Consider the following 22,455-nt stretch of genomic DNA (forward strand, 5'->3'; position numbering starts at 1 on the left):
TTGTTAGGTATAGGTTTTAAGAATCTGGTTGCTTTTGTAACGTGGATGTATATAATCAATATCTAAGTGTGCACTTTAATCCCGCTCGAAGTATCACCTTTGGTCATGGACTAATGAAACATTAAACATTTACTTATAGGTTAACGTTCATCATGGAACGAAGGCTGAACTGATTGTTGAACGTCTCACATCAGATATCCACAACATTGATTTCGAATTAGAGGTAAGTACTCGTATAATTTCCGATATTTATTGCGTAGTAAATTTTTAAATGTGAATGTTCTTGGTATGACCATACTATCACATTATTAACAGGGCAGGAAGAAATTGCTGTGCTTCAACCAATCTTGAGTCATAATCAATAAACACTTGAATCCCTGAACGAACCAGCAAAAGTGTCTCCATGCAGGAATGTAGTTTTAGTGTGGAAAACTTATTTTTATAGTGTTGTTTTTTCATTACGCACCCATAAAAATATTTTGAACGTTACAAGATTGTAAAACAAAACGAAAGGTAGCAAAATGTGTAGTTTCTCTATCAAATAAAAAATAACTAAATAAAAATACAACGGAAACTGTTTAGAACACAAAATAATGAGTTGTATTTATAAACCAATTATACATTGCTTACGTCTAGTTCATATTTCAAAAATGAAATTGAGAAGAAAGAAAGATGTCTGGAACAAAAACAAAAACTAGATTGAAAGTAGAACGATAACCGAGTAACCGAATTCAGTCGGAAGTTAGTAATTTCTATATCAAATTATTTCTTCATAAAAGATTGTTTTTGAGTCAAAATTTAAGTATCATAAACAGAAAGATGGCTTGGCACCGAATTTGAGAATAAGAAGTAAGAAACTGACAGGGAAGGGAGCTACTGAGCTTGAACTCTGAAAACACAAGGTGATAAAACTGCTAACAATTTTTATGATTGAGTAAAATACAGAATAAGAGAGATGTCGTTTCGAACAGAGTGCAAGAACCTGATTAACAACAAATATAGAATATTGAGATAAATAAATTTAAAACAATGCTTTAATTCTTTTAGTTAGTGAAGTTAGAATAGGTGGTAAATTATTACAAAATATTATTTCACAAATAGTGATAAATAATAAAAGCGATCTAGATTTTTAAACTCGCAATACAACATTTGTTACATGCTTATCAGTGATATCACATCACGTACACTATTGTCGAGATCTACAATGTGTTAGACCTTCCACACGCTGTATGAGTCTTTCTGTTACCGTGGAATGCACGTTATTCGTTTATGTCATAATTGTTTTCCCCATATAAAGTCATAATATCCTTAGATGGTATGGAATAAGATTGCATTTGGATGTGCAATGGGTTGGGTATCAGGCAATTTTTTTATATGCAGGACATCAAGCCATTATTTACATTTATATTGTTTGTTTAAAGATAAATATTGTATGCCATATAATAATAATAATAACTGTATATGGAAGCTGTCCCTTTTCTCCCTCCCTATATGCATGAGCCGCTACTTTCATCGGCTATACGTGAAAATTTAGGAGAAACAAATTAATGCCATCACGGAAGAAGCAAGTCCATACCCTCCTCTCTGGCGTGATGTTTATGAAAATGAGAATTCTTTTATTATCGATCTTCATTTGTTTGCCGAGGCCAAGGCCGTTTCCATCCCTCATTCGGCACCGGGTCATTTGCTTTGGCAACCTTCCACGCGATGAGTCAGGCGACGGGCAAGGTGTAAACTGCTTCATGCGAGAAAGTCTTCCGCCACGGAGGAGAGGAGGCTTCTGAATGTAAATAAGAGGAAGTGCGATTCGTGAACACAGAACAGCACTTCCCCTCGTTAGGGAGCGTACATGCAAGGAACATCCTCACCCCTCGATCTACTTGAGCCCAGCCGGTGGGGCGATTGATACTGCGGAAGAAACTGTCTTGAGCACGGAATTTCTAAACCATTGACCAGGTTTTCCTCGTCTTGAATGCGTTTCAAACAAGCCTGAGAAACGAGGTAATGCAAGGCCTTGACAATGTTTTATGAGAATATTAGAAACGGCGAGGAATAGCACAACATGTGACAAGGATGTTTGAAAATCAAATGAATGAGTTGCAACCAAGAGGAAATTATGTCGGAAAGTTAAATTATTATAACTAGGTAGACAAGAAAGCAAGCTGTGCTTGACAACACTATTGCAAATGTCTGAAGAAGCTGACATTTTACTGGCACTTACAATGGAAGTTCTGAGGCCTCCCCGATGGCGTAGTGGTAGCGTCGTCGTCTTGTAATGAAGGGGGCCCAGTTTCGATGTCCGGTGGAGGTGCATAGTGGTTCGGATTCCACTTTAAACTGTAGATCCAGTCCAGATTAGTCTTTCTGTGCACGAAGTGTACTAAAAATCAAATTCAACAATGGAAGATTTCTCTAGCCACCATAAAACATTTCTTACTTAATATATCAAATTTAACCGTTACAAGATTACATATTTTCCCTATCTGAATACTACGTAATAAGCTTGTTTTAATTTTTTTATGGTTATCATCAGTTACTGACAGTATAGTTTTCCTTGTATTGTTGCTGTCAGGCATATTTAATATTACCTTTGAAATTTCAACCGCTTTTCTTCAAGACACGTAATAAAGGGTCTAGGGTTCGAGGTGGAGGTTCCTTGTGTAGTGGTTCGAACCCCACTTTAACTGTAGGCCCAGTCCCGATTACACTGTCAGGAAGTACAGTAAAATTTACACTACGGTTAAAATTTAACAGCTTACCTGCTGTAAATCAATCAAACTGCACACAGTCGTCTTTTTTAATATGAATATTTTATCATGCATAAAGGTAATCATAAATACATGATTTAAAATTGGATCATAATAAAATTGCATTAATTAGTCAGTTATTTTTTACGGTAGTTTCATGGCAGCAGAAATAGACAGTTTTAGACAATCAACCTTTTACGGTGTAGACTATCCGAGCATAGAGTACAAATAAAACAAACTTCTAACATTTCGACAGCATTTTCTGACTGCTGGAGCGTTACTAACATGCATTTTCCAGTAGTATGTTTGCAGGTATTTTTTTCCATAAGAAAAAGTCTGAATGTTTTTATGCCTCGATCTCGAGGTGTAGAACACGAATTTATATAAAGTTGAAAATACTCTTGTCACTATTTTAATATTATCAAAACTCTGTAGAACCCACGTTTTTATAACTTAGAGAACCGAACTCAAATGCCTGTTCACGTTTCACGTGTGTTTCAATTAGCCAACAAAACATTTGAAAAGGGTGAGAGGACAGGGAAGGCAAATCAACAATATTATTAAATCTGTAGCTGAAACAAATTTCAACATATTTAAACGAAATCACTGGTCTGGTATTGGATTTAATTATAATGGATGAGATATGTCAAAAAATTAATTTCTCTTGCGTTGCATCTGTCTCAAATTCTGCCTAAAATATGTTATAAAATCTCTATCTGCACTACATTTTCGAAGCTTAACAAAAGTCGCAGCTATTTTAGGGAATTACTTGGATCAAAATTTATTAATAAACGTTTTGAAACATAATACATGGTTAAGAAAACGTGAGGTAGAAACTTCTTGACAGCGCCAGCTGCGAAAATTTAAATCTTTGATCTGAAACCTTCACAGATGATAGATAATATATCGCGGACGCCTTTATAATTATTTCATTTAAGGGAAATCAATCGAGATTGAAGTTGTTGATTTTACATCAATATTTTGAAAACACGAATGACACGGTTCATGCATGGTTAAGATATCTGTAATAAGGAACATTCCTTATAAAACCTTTTCTCTAACAGTCCTCATCTCCAGGAAAATATCAAATCGGGGCAAGCCCCGGCACCTAACGACCTGTTGAGTGAGATGAGTCAAGGCAAGGGATTATAAAACCTTTTCCTGCTCCCCCCAAAATAGGCAATAGTTAGGCTGGACAGTTCAATGAACTAACCGATCTCTAACTGCGCACTGGTAATGATCTGAGAATTCTGTAATAAGGAACATGAAAATAATATTGGGCTATCTACTCTTTTACGGTATGCAACCTAGCATCACAAATGAGTTTAAATGGATAGCTAATGCTCCGAATATAGCCTCACTTTTCTGTCGTATCCTGGCTGTAACGCAACCCGGTTAACTTATGTGACTCAAGGTTGCATACTCTTCAGGATCTCGAGATGTAGCGTACTTTATGAGAGCATCGTTGGAAAACTAAGCCCCGCGACAGGTTAAGTTTGCAGCAACATTTCACACATGTAGACAGAAACGTGCGCACAGTATAGTTCCGCTGGAATACTGTCGATTTTCTCGCTGCCTGTGACATGAACAGCTCGACGGTTGAGCCAAAATTGGCACGGGAGATGCTGAGCGCCGTTCTCGCGTGGATTAATACATAAAACTTGCTGCAAACTTAACTTGTCGCGGGGCTTACACAATACTGTCGGATTAAAAATTATAGATACTCGAGTTTGAACTCCAATTAAAAATCGACCAGTAGACCTACATAAAAACGAGTTACATAAAAAAATATCTCATTCAATTCTTCGTTAATCCATGCTAAGCAATTATAATTCTATAAATAAAATACGGGTTGTCCGATCATGATAAAACTTTAGTGTGGTACAGGCAGAAAGGTTTTAAACACAATTCTAATTTTCAGATTTTTAAAATTTGTCCAAAAACAGTTATTATCAATCTTGCGAAATAACTTTATATTGTGTAGTCCTACAAATACAGTATGTGTTAGTTTGAAGCTTTTTGCATCTGTTTTCAAAATCAATTATCATTGTTAATTCACATTGCGAAATCTATTTCATGCAGATTTTTATTCAACGGAGAAAAGATATACGTGGAACACAGTGATGTCCGTTGAACCGTGGAAACTGCCGGCTGTCACTGCGAGTCGAAAAAAATTGGTTATCATAGATTAACGCATACTTAAATAAGCTAAATTTTGGTGTAACTCGTTTTTATGTAGGTCTACTGATTATTTTTTTAATTGGAGGCCAAACTCGAGTATCCATAATTTTTAATCCTACAGTAGGTACCCACTTGTTAAAGGCTGGGTGAACCCCCAAAACCGCACCATGGAAAAATTCCCACGTGCAATCACCGAACTAGGAATCGAACCCGGGCCCTATGTGTGAAAGTCAAACGCCCTATCGACTGAATCACCGCTGCTCTCACTGTTAGTGATGTCTCAACGAGTAAATAAACTTTTTAGCGGTAATATCTAACTTTTCCTATTTGGACAAACCGCTCCTGATTATAACACCTTCTTGGTAACTCTTGGATAAGGCTATGTCAATTTATATAGTCACGGATGCTACCTCGATTTGTGCAAAGGTACATAAATCTTAATCTTAAACCTCAGCTATAATATCTACAGGGTAGGGTTCTTGTAGACAACGAAACCATACAGGATGCCTTCCAATGAAGACGTTTAAACGAATATATTCTATAAACAAGGATACATGGAAATTGAATGTTTACATGATAAGCTACGTTCTTCAATATTTCTTATTTACAGGTAATTGTCATCTCGATATGTTTTTTATTATTTCTTTTCTTCAATTTGTATATTCTTCTATTTAGACTTTCTTCTTAATGGACAGATCTGGATCTGGACTTCCTCCTTAATGGACGTTCTGGATCTGGACTTCCTTCTATTTTCGTTTCTCGACGATTTATGACTTATTTTATCCTTTTTTCAACTTTTTCCTTTAAGCTTTGGGAATTATACTAATATCCTCCCTTGCGGCTGCGATTGGAACGCGCCAACACTAGGGTACAACAGACTGTATACTTGGTGCCAAACGATTAACACACACAACCAAAAGTGCTGTGGGGCGTCGACTGGAACGTGCCGCCACTGGGGTAAATCAAACAGAGAGAGATACAATATCTGTTCAAAGACACACACTTGTATCAGTGCTTTGACTTCTTTAATTTTCATATTAATTTACATATGATAACTGATTTAATTTATGGAATATATATATTAATTTATTTATTTATAATTATTCTTTGTCTTCTTATAGTATATTTTATTGTTTTTCATCTTTCCCATTCGTTTTATTCATATTTACAAAGTTATTCGCATATATTATGTTAATTCTTAATCTTGCACGCCTGGTGCTGCCATCTCTATTCCGCTTTTGCAGACTATTTACATCATTTGGTCCTATTGGGTCAGTAACACGGACACTTCTGGGTTGTAATGATACCATTGACTTTCGATGTGTTCGTGACTGTACAGTACTTTCTACTACCATTCATGTAATCCACAGGCAAATAAGTTTCCATGCAAGAACGAGACAAGGTATAAAGTGGGTGGGCCGATCGCTCCATGTAAGAAAGTTCTAATTATATTAAGTACAACAGAAGATCGCTCTACCTGGCTATATGTTACACAATCTGCTTACTCTTGATAAATGTTGCAGAAGAAACTGCAGAAACCAACCGCGCACTGCGGAATATCGACATTCTGTGAAAGAAGAGAAGCCAATGTATGGGACGAGATAACGGACGTGACAGTCTGTGATGGATCATCGCTTCCTATGTTACTTGCAGCGGGATCCTCTGCACAGAAATTGTGAACGCCCTCTGCAAGAGCAAGGGAGGAAATTGCTTTAATGGTAGCTGCTTATCTCGTTGTTTTTCCTGGTGAACAGCTACTTCCTGATAACGAAAGATAAACGACCGGCTGTTAACAATATGCGCTAGATTGCATACAGAGCAGAAAATGTATGCACTTGAATGAAAGGACAAACCTGATCTTCAATAAGTTATGAGTCAGCCGTTATCATGCTCAAATTCCGCAGGGTCAGCATTACTGATTTTAACTGCCTTGTGCGGTCAGGCATTCTCTGATTTACACAACTAGGTTGCAAATAAATTGTGTGTAATTTTGGGAGGTATTATTACCGCTTCGAATTAAACACATACGAATTTATGAAGATAACAAGACAAGATTGTAGTTTCGATTGCTTTAGCTGCAATAGATTAATTAGGTGTTGTACAAATATTAGTCTACTTCACTTTTATACTGGTCCAAATAAAGGGTGTTTTTATACGGCAGCTGCTTAAGGACTGGAGTAGTGGAAGTGCACGGGTTCTGCGCCCGAAAATGAGGCTCGGTGAGGCTCGCCTTAATGGATTTCTCTCGTAAGGCATGAGCCTCATTTTTTCGCAGTGTTGCCAGCTGCTTACTCGAAAAAATCACCAAGGTTTTTTTTGGGTCTAATGTAACCTAAAGCAAGGAGCTGGCAATCTTGCTTGAGGCTCGCCTTAATGGTTTGCTCTTGTAAGGCATAAGTCTTGTTTTCTCGCAGTGTTGCTAATATTTTACTCGAAAAAATCACCAAGGTTTTTTTTCTTGGGGTCTAACGACCTAAAGCAAGGAGCTGGCAATCTTGCTTGAGGCTTGTCTTACAGTGCATAAAGCAAGGAGCTGGCAATCTTGCTTGAGGCTTGTCTTACAGTGCATAAAGCAAAGTTGCCAACCTACTGGTGTTTTTGCCATGATTTTTTTACAAAAAAGAGAGAGGAGAGAAAGAGAGGGAAGAGTTAAACAACCGACAGCCTACCTACAGTTTTTTTTCTTGGTCTAACCTAACCTAAAGCAAGGAGCTGGCAATCTTGCTTGAGGCTTCTTAATAGTTTGCTCTTGTAAGGCATAAGCTCTATTTTCTCGTAGTGTTGCCAATATTTTACTCGAAAAAATCACCAAGGTTTTTTTTTGTCTAACCTAACCTAAAGCAAGGAGCTGGCAATCTTGCTTGAGGCTTGCCTTACAGTGCATAAAGCAAGGTTGCCAACCTACTGGTATTTTTGCCATGGTTTTTTACAAAAAAAGGAGAGAGAGAGAGAGAGAGAAGAGTTAAACAACCGACAGCTGCCAACACCCACCCTAACCTAACCTAACCTAACCTAACCTAACCCACCCTAACCTAACCTAACCTAACCTAACCTAACCTAACCCACCCTAACCTAACCTAACCTAACCTAACCTAACCTAACCTAACCCACCCTAACCTAACCTAACCTAACCTAACCTAACCCACCCTAACCTAACCTAACCTAACCCAACCTAACCTAACCTAACCTAACCTAACCTAACCTAACCTAAAGCAAGGAGCTGGCAACCTTGCTTGAGGCTTGTCTTACAGTGCATAAAGCAAGGTTGCCAACCTACTGGTATTTTTGCCATGGTTTTTTACAAAAAAAGAGAGAGGAGAGAGAGAGAGGAAAGAGTTAAACAACCGACAGCCCACCTACAGTTTTTTTTTGTCTAACCTAACCTAAAGCAAGGAGCTGGCAATTTTGCTTGAGGCTTGCCTTACAGTGCATAAAGCAATTTTTGCCAACCTACACACACTAAACAAGAAAAACCGGCAACAAACACGCAATGCCGTAAAAGAGAGAGAGAGAGATGGGTGGATGGTAATATAGTATGTGTGTGCGTGTGTGCGTATAATATGTAGTATTATTAACTAGAGTGTGTTGGCAATTTACTTACAACTAAAAAAAAATAGAGATGCCAATTTTGCTGTAAGATGAAGAGAGAGAGATTTATGGCTGGCAACAGTGGTGAGCGAATGCATCTTATTGTAAATTTTTTCCAAGTCCCCGGGGGACCAAATGTTTATATATTGTGATTTTTGTAAACCTCTCTTGGGGGAATGATGTGCCACACGCGCACGCGCGTGCCTCTTATTATTTCCGTATTGTGACGCAAACCAAACAAATAACATGCTATTCATCATCAATTTAGCTGTGTTCTGTTTGGCGTCTATTTCGAGCAGTTTGCCCGGCGGTAAAGTCTTATTGTAACAATCGGAGGTGTATATTGGCTGCACTGTATTCTGTTTATTGCAAAAATAATCCACAGTGGGTTGGATATTACAAACAATACGAGTTTGAGTTTTGAAAGTGTAATGTCTGGCATCGAATACCTGGTGACTATTTCTGATATATTAAAATTTGAAATATGAGCACGAGATGCAGAAGGAAAACGCTTAATCATCAACGTGTATTCCTATACGTTGGATAAACATGTCGTGCATCCCGTCAGGATAAGCGATGTCGACGATGATGATGCTCGTGTGATTAATCTTCTTCTAATTTCAAACGACAGTGTTCACTATTACTGTCTCAGGAATGTTATGTTTTTTTTTCTCTATAAAAAAGAGAGATTTGTGTTGATTGTTTGGTTGAAAAGAATTTCCTAATTATTTGTTTTTTGTCACAAGAATTGTTTGAATTTCAAATATTCCTAAGTGTTTGCTTAAAGATTGATGTATTAACCTGTTAAGAATGTCATATTAATAATACCGGCTCGGAAATGTTATGTCCTCTTCCTCTATAGAAGGTCATATAAATGTGCTAATTGGTTGGTTAGGGGGGGATTTTTTGATTAGTAAATTGAGGTTATAAATACGTACGTATAAAGGTTTTGCTAATATGGAATGCTAAAGCTTAGTACTTGGCTTTCTCAGAGATTCGAATTCTATTAGATTAAACAGCATAGAAATTTCACAGCAAGAATTGGCGTATACAATGTATATATTTTGAGAGGGGGGTTATAGCTTTTTATGCTGTACGAATACTGGAAGCTTGACAGTGACAACCAACAGAGTAGGTAAACCTACATCCAGGAACTGGCAACACTAGTTTCTGACAGCGAATTTGAAATAAAATATTAAACAAAATACATGAGTAAGCACTGTGATTACAAATAGTACCAGTGTTATGCCCCCCAACTCCAACTGGACAACTGGGGAAAATAATTGTACAACAATTTGTACCTAATTGTACAATACTTGTACCTAATTGTACAACATACATATACACAGACATAAAAAAAAAAGCCTTCCCGTAACTTACTTCATGTACAATTTATATGATTTTACAACTGTGAAAAGAAAGCATATGTGTTCTGTATGCACATATTTATTCTTATTTTTCGAAGTTGAATGAAAGCACATGTTTTTATGCTCTTGTAATACTAATCTTGCTCCACTGATTTTAAATTGCTTCCATCCGCTTTTTTTTCTGTGTTATTTCCGCATGCACGCAATATTTGTTTTCAATAGTATAATGAAACACAGAAGGAGTGTTAGTATAGCAGGCTTCGAGTTTACAATTTATTAAATTAAACAATAATTTATGTAAGAATATACTTGTACTTAACGAACACAAAATAATAAAAGCACATGTGAATGTTTGCGTGTGTTTATGTTATATGACGACTGAGTAAAAAAATAATATTGACTCCTCGAAAGATAAAGTACTCCACGTCACCAAAAAAAATATCTCTTCTTGTCGATAAGTTGTCATGTTGTAATCAAAGGGTCCTGGGTTCGATACCTACTGGATTCCGATTTTATTTTAAACTGTATGCCCAGTCCTCCGATTAATCTATCTGTGCATAGAGTAAACTTATACGTATATAAATAAACGTCGTTTCTCACAACGTTGCAACGTTTAGAAAGTCGTTGATTTTGTTTCTGTATTTTCCGTCGTTGGGTTTCCTCGTCATGTCGATCGTCGCGAATCCGAAATCGTCACCGTTCCAGCAAGTAGAGCAGCAGCGTTCCGAAAATTGATTGTAGTTCATGTCTCCGCCTACGTAGTCATCGTACGCGTGCTTGAGGTTGGTGTGATCTTGACGAAACAAACATATGAAATTAGCGTTGTCGCGTACTAACTGTTTTGGAATTTTGGAAAACGTTTGAGCTAGGTAGAAGCAATCCATTTTTTTTTTGTGACGACCTTGCGTGAAAAAGTTGCGAATTTCATTTTGATTTTCCAGGATGGCGTCGTCGAACACAACAACTGAATTTTCACGACAATCGTCGAGTGGTTTTATTTCCGAGGCGAACGTTGCAATGTCCAGACCATCGTACAGTTTCATCAGTTGCTGGTATTTGGATTGCTCCAAACTTTTCGAGAACACGTACAGGTGCCTGTTCTCAAAAGGTAACAAGTTACCTTTTGAGATGCATTTACCTGGCTACCAGTACTGCGGACCGGGTACCAAACTCGAGAAAAAATTGGAGAGAGGGGACAAGGGTGTGAATCCGTTGGACGCCGCATGCAAAAATCACGACATCGCTTACAACACCACGCAGACGGATCTGGATGCACGTCACGAAGCAGACAGAAAGTTAGAGCACGCAGCTTTCGAAAGGTTCGTGAGCAGAGACGCATCGCTGGGTGAACGGGTCGCCGCACTGGGTACCACCATCGCCATGAACACGAAACAAAAATTGGGGTAGGGTATATAAATAACATAGAGTGAAAAAATAATAATAATAACAACATGTCTCGTATAACTGATTTGCCGCCCGAGCTACTATGTAAAATATTTAAACACGCAGTAAACAGAGATTGTGAGGATGTAGGGAAACTTGTAATCATAGCAAGAACGACGCCGGAATTTCGCATCCCTTGTGAAATGGTTCTCAAGGACCATCTTCGGGAGATCGGCGGCCTGAGGTGCGGTGATCTCAACATTCTGCTTTCGGCTGCAGGGGAAAAATTGAACGAGAGGTTGGACGAACTGGACGAGGCAAGGCAGGGAAGAAGACGGTACACAGTAGATTGGTGCAAGTCTAAGCAGGAGACGGAAGATATCATTACGCACATCATCGCGTTTTCCGAAGCACGGACTTTCTTCCTCTGTTAAAAAAATAATAATATATATACGTGTCAAAAAAAAAACAACTCGAAGTTGGCAATAGAAATATTTTTTCCACACTTAGAGCACAGTTTGGTCGCACATATTTGCTTTCCCGGCACACAAGTACGACAGTGCTTTTGAAAATGTTTACTTGACACAGCAGTTTGGCACGTAGGGCAATTTTTTACAGAACGCATAATGCAGAGATTTTTTGGGGGTATGTTATTTAATATCCAATGCTGTGCAATGCAAAATATAATTGTTCACTTTTTTTTTTAACTATTCTCTATGACCTTACTTGGGGGTTTTTTTCCGCCAAATTATATGCTTCTAGTCTCCTATACAATACAATATACGAACAATATTGTCAACAGTATCATATTTGAGCAGGTCGCTTGTCACCTAAACACTACAGCTCACAGGTTGGGAAAATCTGACATGAAAGCAGATAATACGCTTAAGTCTTATTTACATATATAATTTTCACGGGCGTACAATATTGTCAACAGTATCATATTTGAGCAGGTCGCTTGTCACCTAAACACTACAGCTCACAGGTTGGCAAAATCTGACATGAAAGCAGATAATACGCTTAAGTCTTATTTAATTTTCACGGGCATACAATATTGTCAACAGTATCATATTTGAGCAGGTCGCTTGTCACCTAAACACTACAGCTCACAGGTTGGTAAAATCTGACATGAAAGCAGATAATACGCTTAAGTCTTATTTATATTTAATTTTCACGGACGTAAAATATTGTCAACAGTATCATATTTGAGCAGGTCATTTGTCACCTAAACACTACAGCTTACAGGTTGGTAAAATCTGACATGAAAGCAGATAATACGCTTAAGTCTTATTTAATTTTCACGGGCGTACAATATTGTCAACAGTATCATATTTGAGCAGGTCGCTTGTCACCTAAACACTACAGCTCACAGGTTGGCAAAATCTGACATGAAAGCAGATAATACGCTTAAGTCTTATTTATATATAATTTTCACGGGCGTACAATATTGTCAACAGTATCATATTTGAGCAGGTCGCTTGTCACCTAAACACTACAGTTTACAGGTTGGTAAAATCTGACATGAAAGCAGATAATACGCTTAAGTCTTATTTATATATAATTTTCACGGCGGCGTACAATATTGTCAACAGTATCATATTTGAGCAGGTCGCTTGTCACCTAAACACTACAGCTCACAGGTTGGCAAAATCTGACATGAAAGCAGATAATACGCTTAAGTCTTATTTATATATAATTTTCACGGGCGTACAATATTGTCAACAGTATCATATTTGAGCAGGTCGCTTGTCACCTAAACACTACAGTTTACAGGTTGGTAAAATCTGACATGAAAGCAGATAATACGCTTAAGTCTTATTTATATGTAATTTTCACGGGCGTACAATATTGTCAACAGTATCATATTTGAGCAGGTCGCTTGTCACCTAAACACTACAGTTTACAGGTTGGTAAAATCTGACATGAAAGCAGATAATACGCTTAAGTCTTATTTATATATAATTTTCACGGCGGCGTACAATATTGTCAACAGTATCATATTTGAGCAGGTCGCTTGTCACCTAAACACTACAGCTCACAGGTTGGCAAAATCTGACATGAAAGCAGATAATACGCTTAAGTCTTATTTATATATAATTTTCACGGGGCGTACAATATTGTCAACAGTATCATATTTGAGCAGGTCGCTTGTCACCTAAACACTACAGCTCACAGGTTGGTAAAATCTGACATGAAAGCAGATAATACGCTTAAGTCTTATTTATATGTAATTTTCACGGGGGCGTACAATATTGTCAACAGTATCATATTTGAGCAGGTCGCTTGTCACCTAAACACTACAGCTCACAGGTTGGCAAAATCTGACATGAAAGCAGATAATACGCTTAAGTCTTATTTATATATAATTTTCACGGGGCATACAATATTGTCAACAGTATCATATTTGAGCAGGTCGCTTGTCACCTAAACACTACAGCTCACAGGTTGGCAAAATCTGACATGAAAGCAGATAATACGCTTAAGTCTTATTTATATATAATTTTCACGGGGGCGTACAATATTGTCAACAGTATCATATTTGAGCAGGTCGCTTGTCACCTAAACACTACAGCTCACAGGTTGGCAAAATCTGACATGAAAGCAGATAATACGCTTAAGTCTTATTTATATATAATTTTTCACGGGGCATACAATATTGTCAACAGTATCATATTTGAGCAGGTCGCTTGTCACCTAAACACTACAGCTCACAGGTTGGCAAAATCTGACATGAAAGCAGATAATACGCTTAAGTCTTATTTATATATAATTTTCACGGGGGCATACAATATTGTTAAGAGCGTCAGTTTTTGTAGAGCTCTCTTTTCCATCTTCCCTCTATACAGTGAAGCTGTAGAAGACGCAATTAGCTAACCTAGCATACAACATACTTTCCTAATTAATATGGATATTGTCACACATTCCTCTTATTTTATACTGTTGTAAATGGAAAAAATTATGTACGGTAAATGTTTTGTACATTATAGAAAAAAAATGCAAAATACCCCCCAACTTTAATTCGATCCACTTCTGAATCGAATTTTTACATATTTTCACGCCGGCACATATGTTCTATTTTGCTTCTTTTACTTGCCCTTGCTTAATTAACTCTCGCTAATTAGCATTTTTTTGGAAGAAGTCAACTAGAACAACATATGGCGGTATGAGAAATATGCAAATCAAAAAATATTTTAGTAATATAAGGGCCCTAGCAATTAGCTTCGTCGACTAAGAGTACTCTTTTAAACATCTTCAGCTAGATCATATTACTACGTGAGGACGTTTAAAATGTTTGGGTGTTGAAAAAGTTTGACCTACTTTTTTATTTCTATTGTTTGCTAATAGATGGCGCTGATAGTACCTCCTCTCTCTCTCCCCCCTCTTCTCCTCTCCCCCTCTTTCCCCTCCTCCTGTGGGTAGGCAACACCAACAAGCATCAAATAATAATTTCGAGCCTCAAATAATAATTCGAGCCTCGTCAGTGTTGCCAATTCCTATTTGTAAACCTTTACTTTTTTTTTGGTTGGGCACCACGCACTCCTGGCGGGGTTATGGAGGACAGGAATCCTAAAAAACAACAATTATTATTATTTTGTTTGTTTGTTTGTGTTATAATATAAGTGTGTGTGTGCGCGCGCGCGCGCGTGCGTGTGTGTGTGGCACATCGTTTCCCCGAGAGAGGTTTACAAAAATCACGATATACGGAGTTGGAAAATTACGATATGACGCATTCGCTTATTACTGTTGCCAGCCATAAATCTCTCTCTCTCTCTTCATCTTACAGCAACGTTGACATCTCTATTTTTTTTAGTTGGAAGTAAATTGCCAACACACTCTAGTTAATAATGCTACATATTATACACACACACGCACACACGCACGCGCGCGCGCTTGTGTTGCCATCCACCCACCTCTCTCTCTTTTACGACAGTACCAATTCTCCTTGTTTAGTATATGTAGGTTGGCAAAAATTGCTTTATGTACTGTAAGCCAAGCCTCAAGCAAAATTGCCAGCTCCTTGCTTTAGGTTAGGTTAGGTTAGGTTAGGTTAGGTTAGGTTGGGTTAGGTTGGGTTAGGTTAGGTTAGGTTAGGTTAGGTTAGGTTAGGGTGGGTTAGGTTAGGTTAGGTTAGGGTGGGTTAGGTTAGGTTAGGTTAGGTTAGGTTAGGTTAGGTTAGGTTAGGTTAGGGTGGGTTAGGTTAGGTTAGGTTAGGTTAGGTTAGGTTAGGGTGGGTGTTGGCAGCTGTCGGTTGTTTATCTCTTCCCTCTCTTTCTCTCCTCTCTCTTTTTTTTGTAAAAAGCTATGGCAAAACCACCAGGTTGCCAACCTTGCTTTATGCCCCTGTAAACCAAGCCTCAAGCAACGTTGCCAGCTCCTTGCTTTAGGTGGTTAGACCCAAAAAAAAAAACCTTGGTGATTTTCTTTCGAGTAAGGTGTTGGCAACACTGCAAGAAAATAAGACTTATGCCTTACAAAAACAAACCATTAAAAAACCTCAAGCAAGATTGCCAGCTCCTTGCTTTAGGTTACGTTAGACCCCAAAAAAAAAACCTTGGTGATTTTTTCGAGTAAGGTGTTGGCAACACTGCGAAAAAATGAGGCTCATGCCTTACAAGAAAAATCCATTAAGGCGAGCCTCATTTTCGGGCGCAGAACCCGTGCACTTCCACTACTGACTGGGCGATCCGAATGACTGCCCGGGGCGCCATCCTCGGGGATTCCCCTTCGTTAGTGCCAAAACGTTATTTCAGATTACCTAAGCATGGATATGTGTTTGTCCGAGTTTATTTGCAAGTCCGCTTTATGCGCAGAAAGGCTAAGCAGGACTGGACCTATAGTTTAAAGTGGTATCCGAACCACTATCCGCCTCATACCGGGTGCGTGGCTATTTGTTTTAATAAGAATTGGATTATTGTTGACAAGAATTAATTGAATTTACTCCTGCTGATGAGCATATTACAAAATCATGTAGCAGTTTAAGCTAAGAGATTATTGTTATTTTGATATTGTGTAGGTATTAAATAAACACATACCTACAATAAACGTGTTCTTTAAGAGTAACCCTAGAAGTAGTTTAAACATAAGGCTATTATTTTTCGTCATAAGAACCGTAAATATGTAACACGATCCTGTTTTTTATTTGAGGAGGAGAAGGACTAGGATAGAAAGATGGGGAGGGGTGGGGAGGTGGAGAGTATAGGGCGCAAAGCTTTCATCTCGCCCAGGTGAAAATTTGAACTTGAGCTTTCCGTTTTCATAGTTAAAAACATACTAAAGTATCAAAACTGTTTTCTGGAGAAGGGACAGAGTGAAAGAGGATACTGCTTGTACAACTGAATTTTAATTAAATAACATTTCTAATCTTCTCTTTGTAAAATATCAACTCTCACTATTCTGAAGTTCTTTCGGAGAGTTTGGTTTACTAGCTTTTGTGCGCTAGTAACACTTTACAGTTTCATTTAATCCTTATAATGCTATTAATTAAGATGTCAATAGCCGGATTCCTAGATTGAATGGTCTGCGTTACGTGCTACGAAGCCCGAGCTGCTACCTGGTTTCTCATTTATTTTTATCGTCGCGATGAACCCTATAGGAAGAAAAAAGGCGACGTAAAATAACTGAGAAAGGTATCAATAAGAGAATTTTACCTTACACTGATCTCAAGGCAACATATGTGTAAATATTGAAATTTTCAATTCAAACACACAGAAAATGAAAACTGTTTACTTCTCCATTTGTTGAGGGTGTTAAACACGACGAGCTGCACGTGTCTCCTTAGCTGGGCTGTTTTCTCAATACCATTCATCGTGTTGCCTCGGTCTGTTATGCGCTCGTGCGCGGTGAATGTTTTTCTCTAGACTGAAGTGATTTTTCAGACCGAAGCGTCACGCGACAGGTGTCGCTTGGAAGCGAACCCTCAGTAATAAACGAAACCTTTCGAACCGAAGTGACACGACAAGCTGAATGTGTCGTTTGTCACTTGCGTATCCCTTGGAGTAGGCCGTTTTCTCAATATGTGTATTGTGTGGCCTTCGCCTGTTGTTCACGAATGAACGGTGCATGTCTTGCTTTAGACTGAAAGGGGTCGTGTCACTTGTCGCTTCGGTGTGAAATCACCGTGTCGCTCAGAGTGGGATGTATTTTCAATGGTGTGCGTCGTGTCGCTTTGGTCTGTTGTTCGCGCATGCGCGGTGAATGTCTTGCTTTAGACTGAAGAGGGTGGTGTCACTTGTCGCTTCGGTGTGAAATCACCGTGTCGCTCAGACTGGGAAGTTTTTTCAATAGTGTGCGTCGTGTCGCTTTGGTCTGTTGATCGCACATGTGCGGGTCTTTTATACTGGATACACTTGAAGCTTCGGTGTGAAATCACCGTGTCGCTCAGACTGGGAGGTTTTTTCAATGAAGTGCATCGTGTGGCTTTGGTCTGTTGTTCGCACATGCACAGTTAATGCTTGCTGTGTCACTTGTCGCTTCAGTGTGAACCTCTGCTGTCGCTTGTCACCTGTCGCGTCGGTCTGAAAGCTACCTTGCAGTCAGTTCATGAGAGACAAATATGTCGGTCACAGAGCAATAACGAACACAACGCGCCTGCGAAATTTTCAAGTATTTGAAAGACCAACAGAGATTTACAACACCAGTATGTACAAGTGTTCCTGGTGAACTGTCTGACTATGCCTCACAGGGCGGAAGCTGGAGAATAACAGTAACAGGGAGGAACATATTCGACAAGCCATATTGAGTATTAATGATTTGGACACAAAACTGGCGACCTTTCAACATAGGAATATACCAATAATACAGAAGGTTGTTTCACGTTGATGGTAACGATTTCGATCACCAGGGAGCAGCACATAGGCACAGCACAGAGCAGCCAGAGCCAGTAGGACGAAAGTACTGTGTGTTGACTTGCAAAGACGATGTTTGGTGTGTGAGTGAGTGTTTATTAGGCACCAAAAATTCCAGTATTTTGGGAGGGGTACATCTTTGCCCTTTCCGACGTTGGTTATAGTTATAGCCAGATAATTAAACAGTGCCACATGAAAGCATTCCATGTGTCAAAGAAGAGCATCAATGCAGTGTTGAATCGCCATAAAGCTTACACTGTACCTGTTGCTGGAACCAGTCAAAGTGGGCCTCGGACATATCGGAAGCCCAAGCGTTCCTCCGATATTGTGCGGAAAGTGAGATCCTTGGTGCGATGTGAAACCCTGCAATGCAAAGAGTGATTGCACAGGCAGTGCAATGTTTCCCTGCAACTGTAAATCGCATCATAGCCCAAGATTTACAACTTGTACGGAAGCACAAGGCTCAAGTTCATAAGTTGCGTGCCTCACATGTCCAGGAGAGGAAGACCAACAGTCGGAAGCTCTACGAACGCCATCTGGCAGGGGACTGCTGGAAGTATGTGGTGTCCCTGGATGAAGCATGTGTGTATCTGTTGGGTTGTGGTATAAAAAAGGGCCATCTACTATCGTCCACGTGATGCAAGAGGTCGATCTGAGTGGGTGCGTGAATGTGCTGAAAGTTTTCCATGCGGGTTCATGGTTACTCCATAACGGCAAACTTCCACTGCGCAGAGTGGAAAAAAAGGCTAAAATAAATGCAGCCTATTACCAGACGAATATTTTGGAGCCACTTTACAGACATGATATTCCTTCTCTCTATGGCAGCGACACATCTCGCGTTGTCATCCACCAGGACAAGGCTTCCAGTCATACGGCAAAGTCCACACAGGCATACATGGATCGGATGGCACGTGAAACGGGCATTCATGCAATCCCCTTTACAGACATCCCTGTGAAATCCCCCGATGCCTCTTCCATGGATTTTTGTGGGTTTCCGTTGTTGAAACGAGCCTTGGGAAGCAGACGACCCCGTACAATTGAGGGTCTTTGGAAAGCTTGTCAGGAGGAATATAATCGTTTGGACCAATGTGTTCTTCAACGCAGTCTCCTCCAATGGAAACTCCGCTGCAGGGCCATTGCTGCAAGACAGGGGTATCGCGTGGAGCACCACCGCTCGTGGTGTCATGGTTTATCCTAAGGTGAGGTGGGGTCTAACTTTGTTACCATGGACGTGAAACGACCTTCTGTAATAAATAGGTTAATAAAGACGTTATAAAGAGGATTCTTTCCTGGAACGTTTTAATTTCATTTTGTGACATCTCACGCGGATCATCCTGCATTTTTGGAACACATCCAACATAACGCGATCGTCAGCGCAAATATAGACTCATTAACTCACTGTCGGCTCCAGAAGTTCCTATGTTCAATTCGTTCAGTGACAATACCTACATCCTCCCAGCTCTTCTTTTTTGTCCAGAAAAGTTTGCCGCATTGCGTTGAAGTTGGTAATTGGCTTCTCTGCGATAGTAGAAACTTCGACGAGGAGTTAGTTGTGCTTCACAGCAAACGTCTTTGCAAAGTCGAAGGAAAGTTCTGTAACTGGCGCTGGCCTTTCGGTTCGCATTGCTTGGGAAAAGTGGAAATTAAAATTTATGTACCCGGCCCGTTTGGAAATGATCGACCTTTCCATGGCGAGTCTTTTTTTTTCTTTCTTTTTTGCACGCGAACTGGAAAAAAGACAGAGAACGGGGACGTTGGATGCAAGTGGGCCGAAGAAGCAGGCTTCAATCAAATTCGCAGAAGTTCCCATCAACCGTGTCCGCTTCCGCATCATTCATCTTGATGGAGTAACTTTTGAGCGACATTAGAAATCGAACGATTGGTTTCTTTATGTTCCCTCCTCTTTCGTCACATCAATTTTTCATTTTCTGTCCACTTTGATTTGTTACCGATGTGTGTGATCAAGAATTCTAGGAAAGTCATTGACTTCTAACATTTCACTGATTCTATGATGGCTCGGCAACTCAAAAAAACAACAATAATGATCTTCTTATTAGGCCAGTGACGACGGCAGAGGGGAGACGCGGGGGCGTGCGACCCCCAGTCAGACACTTCTCCCACCCCCACCCCTCTTCCGCCTCCCAACTGACGTTAACGAAATCTCGAATAATAAGAGAGTTCATTTCTAAGACTATGACGATTTTCACCTTTTCTAAGTGGTGTATTCTGCATGCTATCACTTTTCCTGCTTATATTATAATACCAACGTGACTAACAAAAAAAAATGTTTTGGTATACATGTGTGTGTGTGTGACTTAAGTTCAAGATTCCAGGGCCGACCTTGGAATATGTGATTTCTCATTCATTTATGTCCTGTAATCGTCGCGATTAACCTAAGTTTTAACCAGTTTAAGTAACTAGAAAAAAAAGCGTTAAATGCAGATGGTTTTAAAGGATCACGAACATTCTGAGGACAGAAAACATCATCTGTAGTACGAGCAAATTATTCTAATAGTGGATCGTTAGTGACAACGCTAATTACTGAGACACATTCAAAGGTGATTAAATAAAAACAACACTACATGTCAATTGCTGTGGATGCATCGCGTTTCCTTACTATTCAGGGACTTGCTTTTCGAGATGAGGCAAGCCTTAACAGAGGAAATTTCTTGGAACTCTTGAAGTTAATTTAAAATGAGGAGATATTATTCGGAAATGTATTGAAATTGAACATTAAAATGGAAATTACACTCAAAATTCGATTCAGAACAAATTAATCTGAAATGTCCACACTTATTCTCAGCACAATATGCCAGGATGTGGATGAGGTGAAAGTATTCGCACAGATATCAGAGATGAAACAAAATACATTGCGAGAAAGGAACATGACACTAAGTGACTCGTTGTTACTAATACTTAAAAATAATATTTTCTTCCAACGTCATGTTCCTTTTGCAAGAACATTAAACTCTTTGAAACATTTTCTCGTCATTTACATTATCATCTTGTAACTTGAATATTTATATCAGTAGTTTCATCTCAACAAAAACGATGAATTATAAAATTATATCATACGAATAAAAAAAAATAATGCCATTATTAAAACAAATCATATGGAGATAAACTCGTAATCAAGAACTAAATTTAGACAATAAACGTCCACTCTCTGAATAAAGGACAAACACGAAACACCATGCATGAATACAATAATAATAAATATTATTATTAAGTATTTATATCATAAATATGCAGTGTTTTCGAGCGTTTTAATGTGACTGCCCACCCTACAATATTTTCTCGCCCCAAGTCACTTTTCCTGGCGCCATCACAGTGTTAGGCTAGTTTTAATTCAAATTGTAACCATTGTATTATACGTATTTGTAATATAAGTACGCTCATGAGGATCATAAACACGGAACGGATTCATATGTAGCCAAAAGTGTTGAGATATATTTAGCTATTTCAATCAAAGTATAGAATTTATTATATTTATACCTACAAATACATTAGGTTCTAAACGACGCGAGGGGTCTTGGGTTGGAATCCCGACCTGGGCGTGGATGTTTGCGAGTGTCCATTCATCAATTTCATCATGTCATCACTCATCCCAATCTTCGGAAATTAGCCAAAAGTGGCACAAAAAGCGAAGTAAAATAAAGCAAATCAATAACAATAAACAGTGCTCGAAAAATTGTCTTCAAAGCTAGGCGCCAGCTCTGAAAATCAGGCGCCAGGAAACCACCTACTAGCAATTGTGCATACTACAGTATGTTTCAAAAGTCGCGCAATCCAAACTTTGAAAATGTATATCATGAAAATCGTAAGATATATATTTACACCGGGTTTTTTTGCACTAAACTAATCCTGTAGGCTTTCCCTGGGTTCATAAATTTATGTTAGCATTTATCTAAATAAAAGCAATTACATTATTAAAAAAAAACATTGTTTATTTACTGAAAACATCTGAGAACTGATTTTCAACAGTTTGTGGGATCATTTGTTGGTGTTTGACTGGTTGTAAAACAGTTGCTTTGTGAGGTACAGCAGAAGCAGGGAATTTTTATTGGAAAACCTTTTGCACATGAGTGTAAGAATGAGTAGTAAAATACTCTACAGCAATGCACACGCACTGCTCCAATAAATACGCCATGCTGAATCATTTTTTTAAAAAAAAAAAAAAAACAGGCACAGTAGCGGCGAAAGTGAGCGAAGAGAATTCAATGTAACCAGGGGCAGCCTAGGATTCTCTCAAGAGTCCAATTCTGGCACAAAATCTTGATTTACGATTTTTCACGTAAATGTATAGCCAATACTTAGACATATCTTGCATGCGACTGTTGGCAA

The 22,455-nt window shown here is 38.8% G+C and overlaps 1 protein-coding gene across 1 annotated transcript in view; it reads left to right on the forward strand.

Annotated features, from left to right (window-relative positions):
• The window catches only part of LOC145994724 (serine/threonine-protein kinase NIM1-like), a 159,643-nt gene that overhangs the window by 38,256 nt on the left and 98,932 nt on the right, over window positions 1-22,455 (forward strand). Inside the window, exon 2 of the mRNA XM_083130927.1 lies at window positions 140-223. The gene's annotated coding sequence lies outside the window, so the exon portion shown is untranslated. The remainder of the gene's footprint in view (window positions 1-139; window positions 224-22,455) is intronic.

This window comes from Lepisma saccharinum, chromosome 11 (assembly GCF_977018435.1).
Source record: "Lepisma saccharinum chromosome 11, izLepSacc3.1, whole genome shotgun sequence".
In the NCBI taxonomy this organism is placed as follows: domain Eukaryota; kingdom Metazoa; phylum Arthropoda; class Insecta; order Zygentoma; family Lepismatidae; genus Lepisma; species Lepisma saccharinum.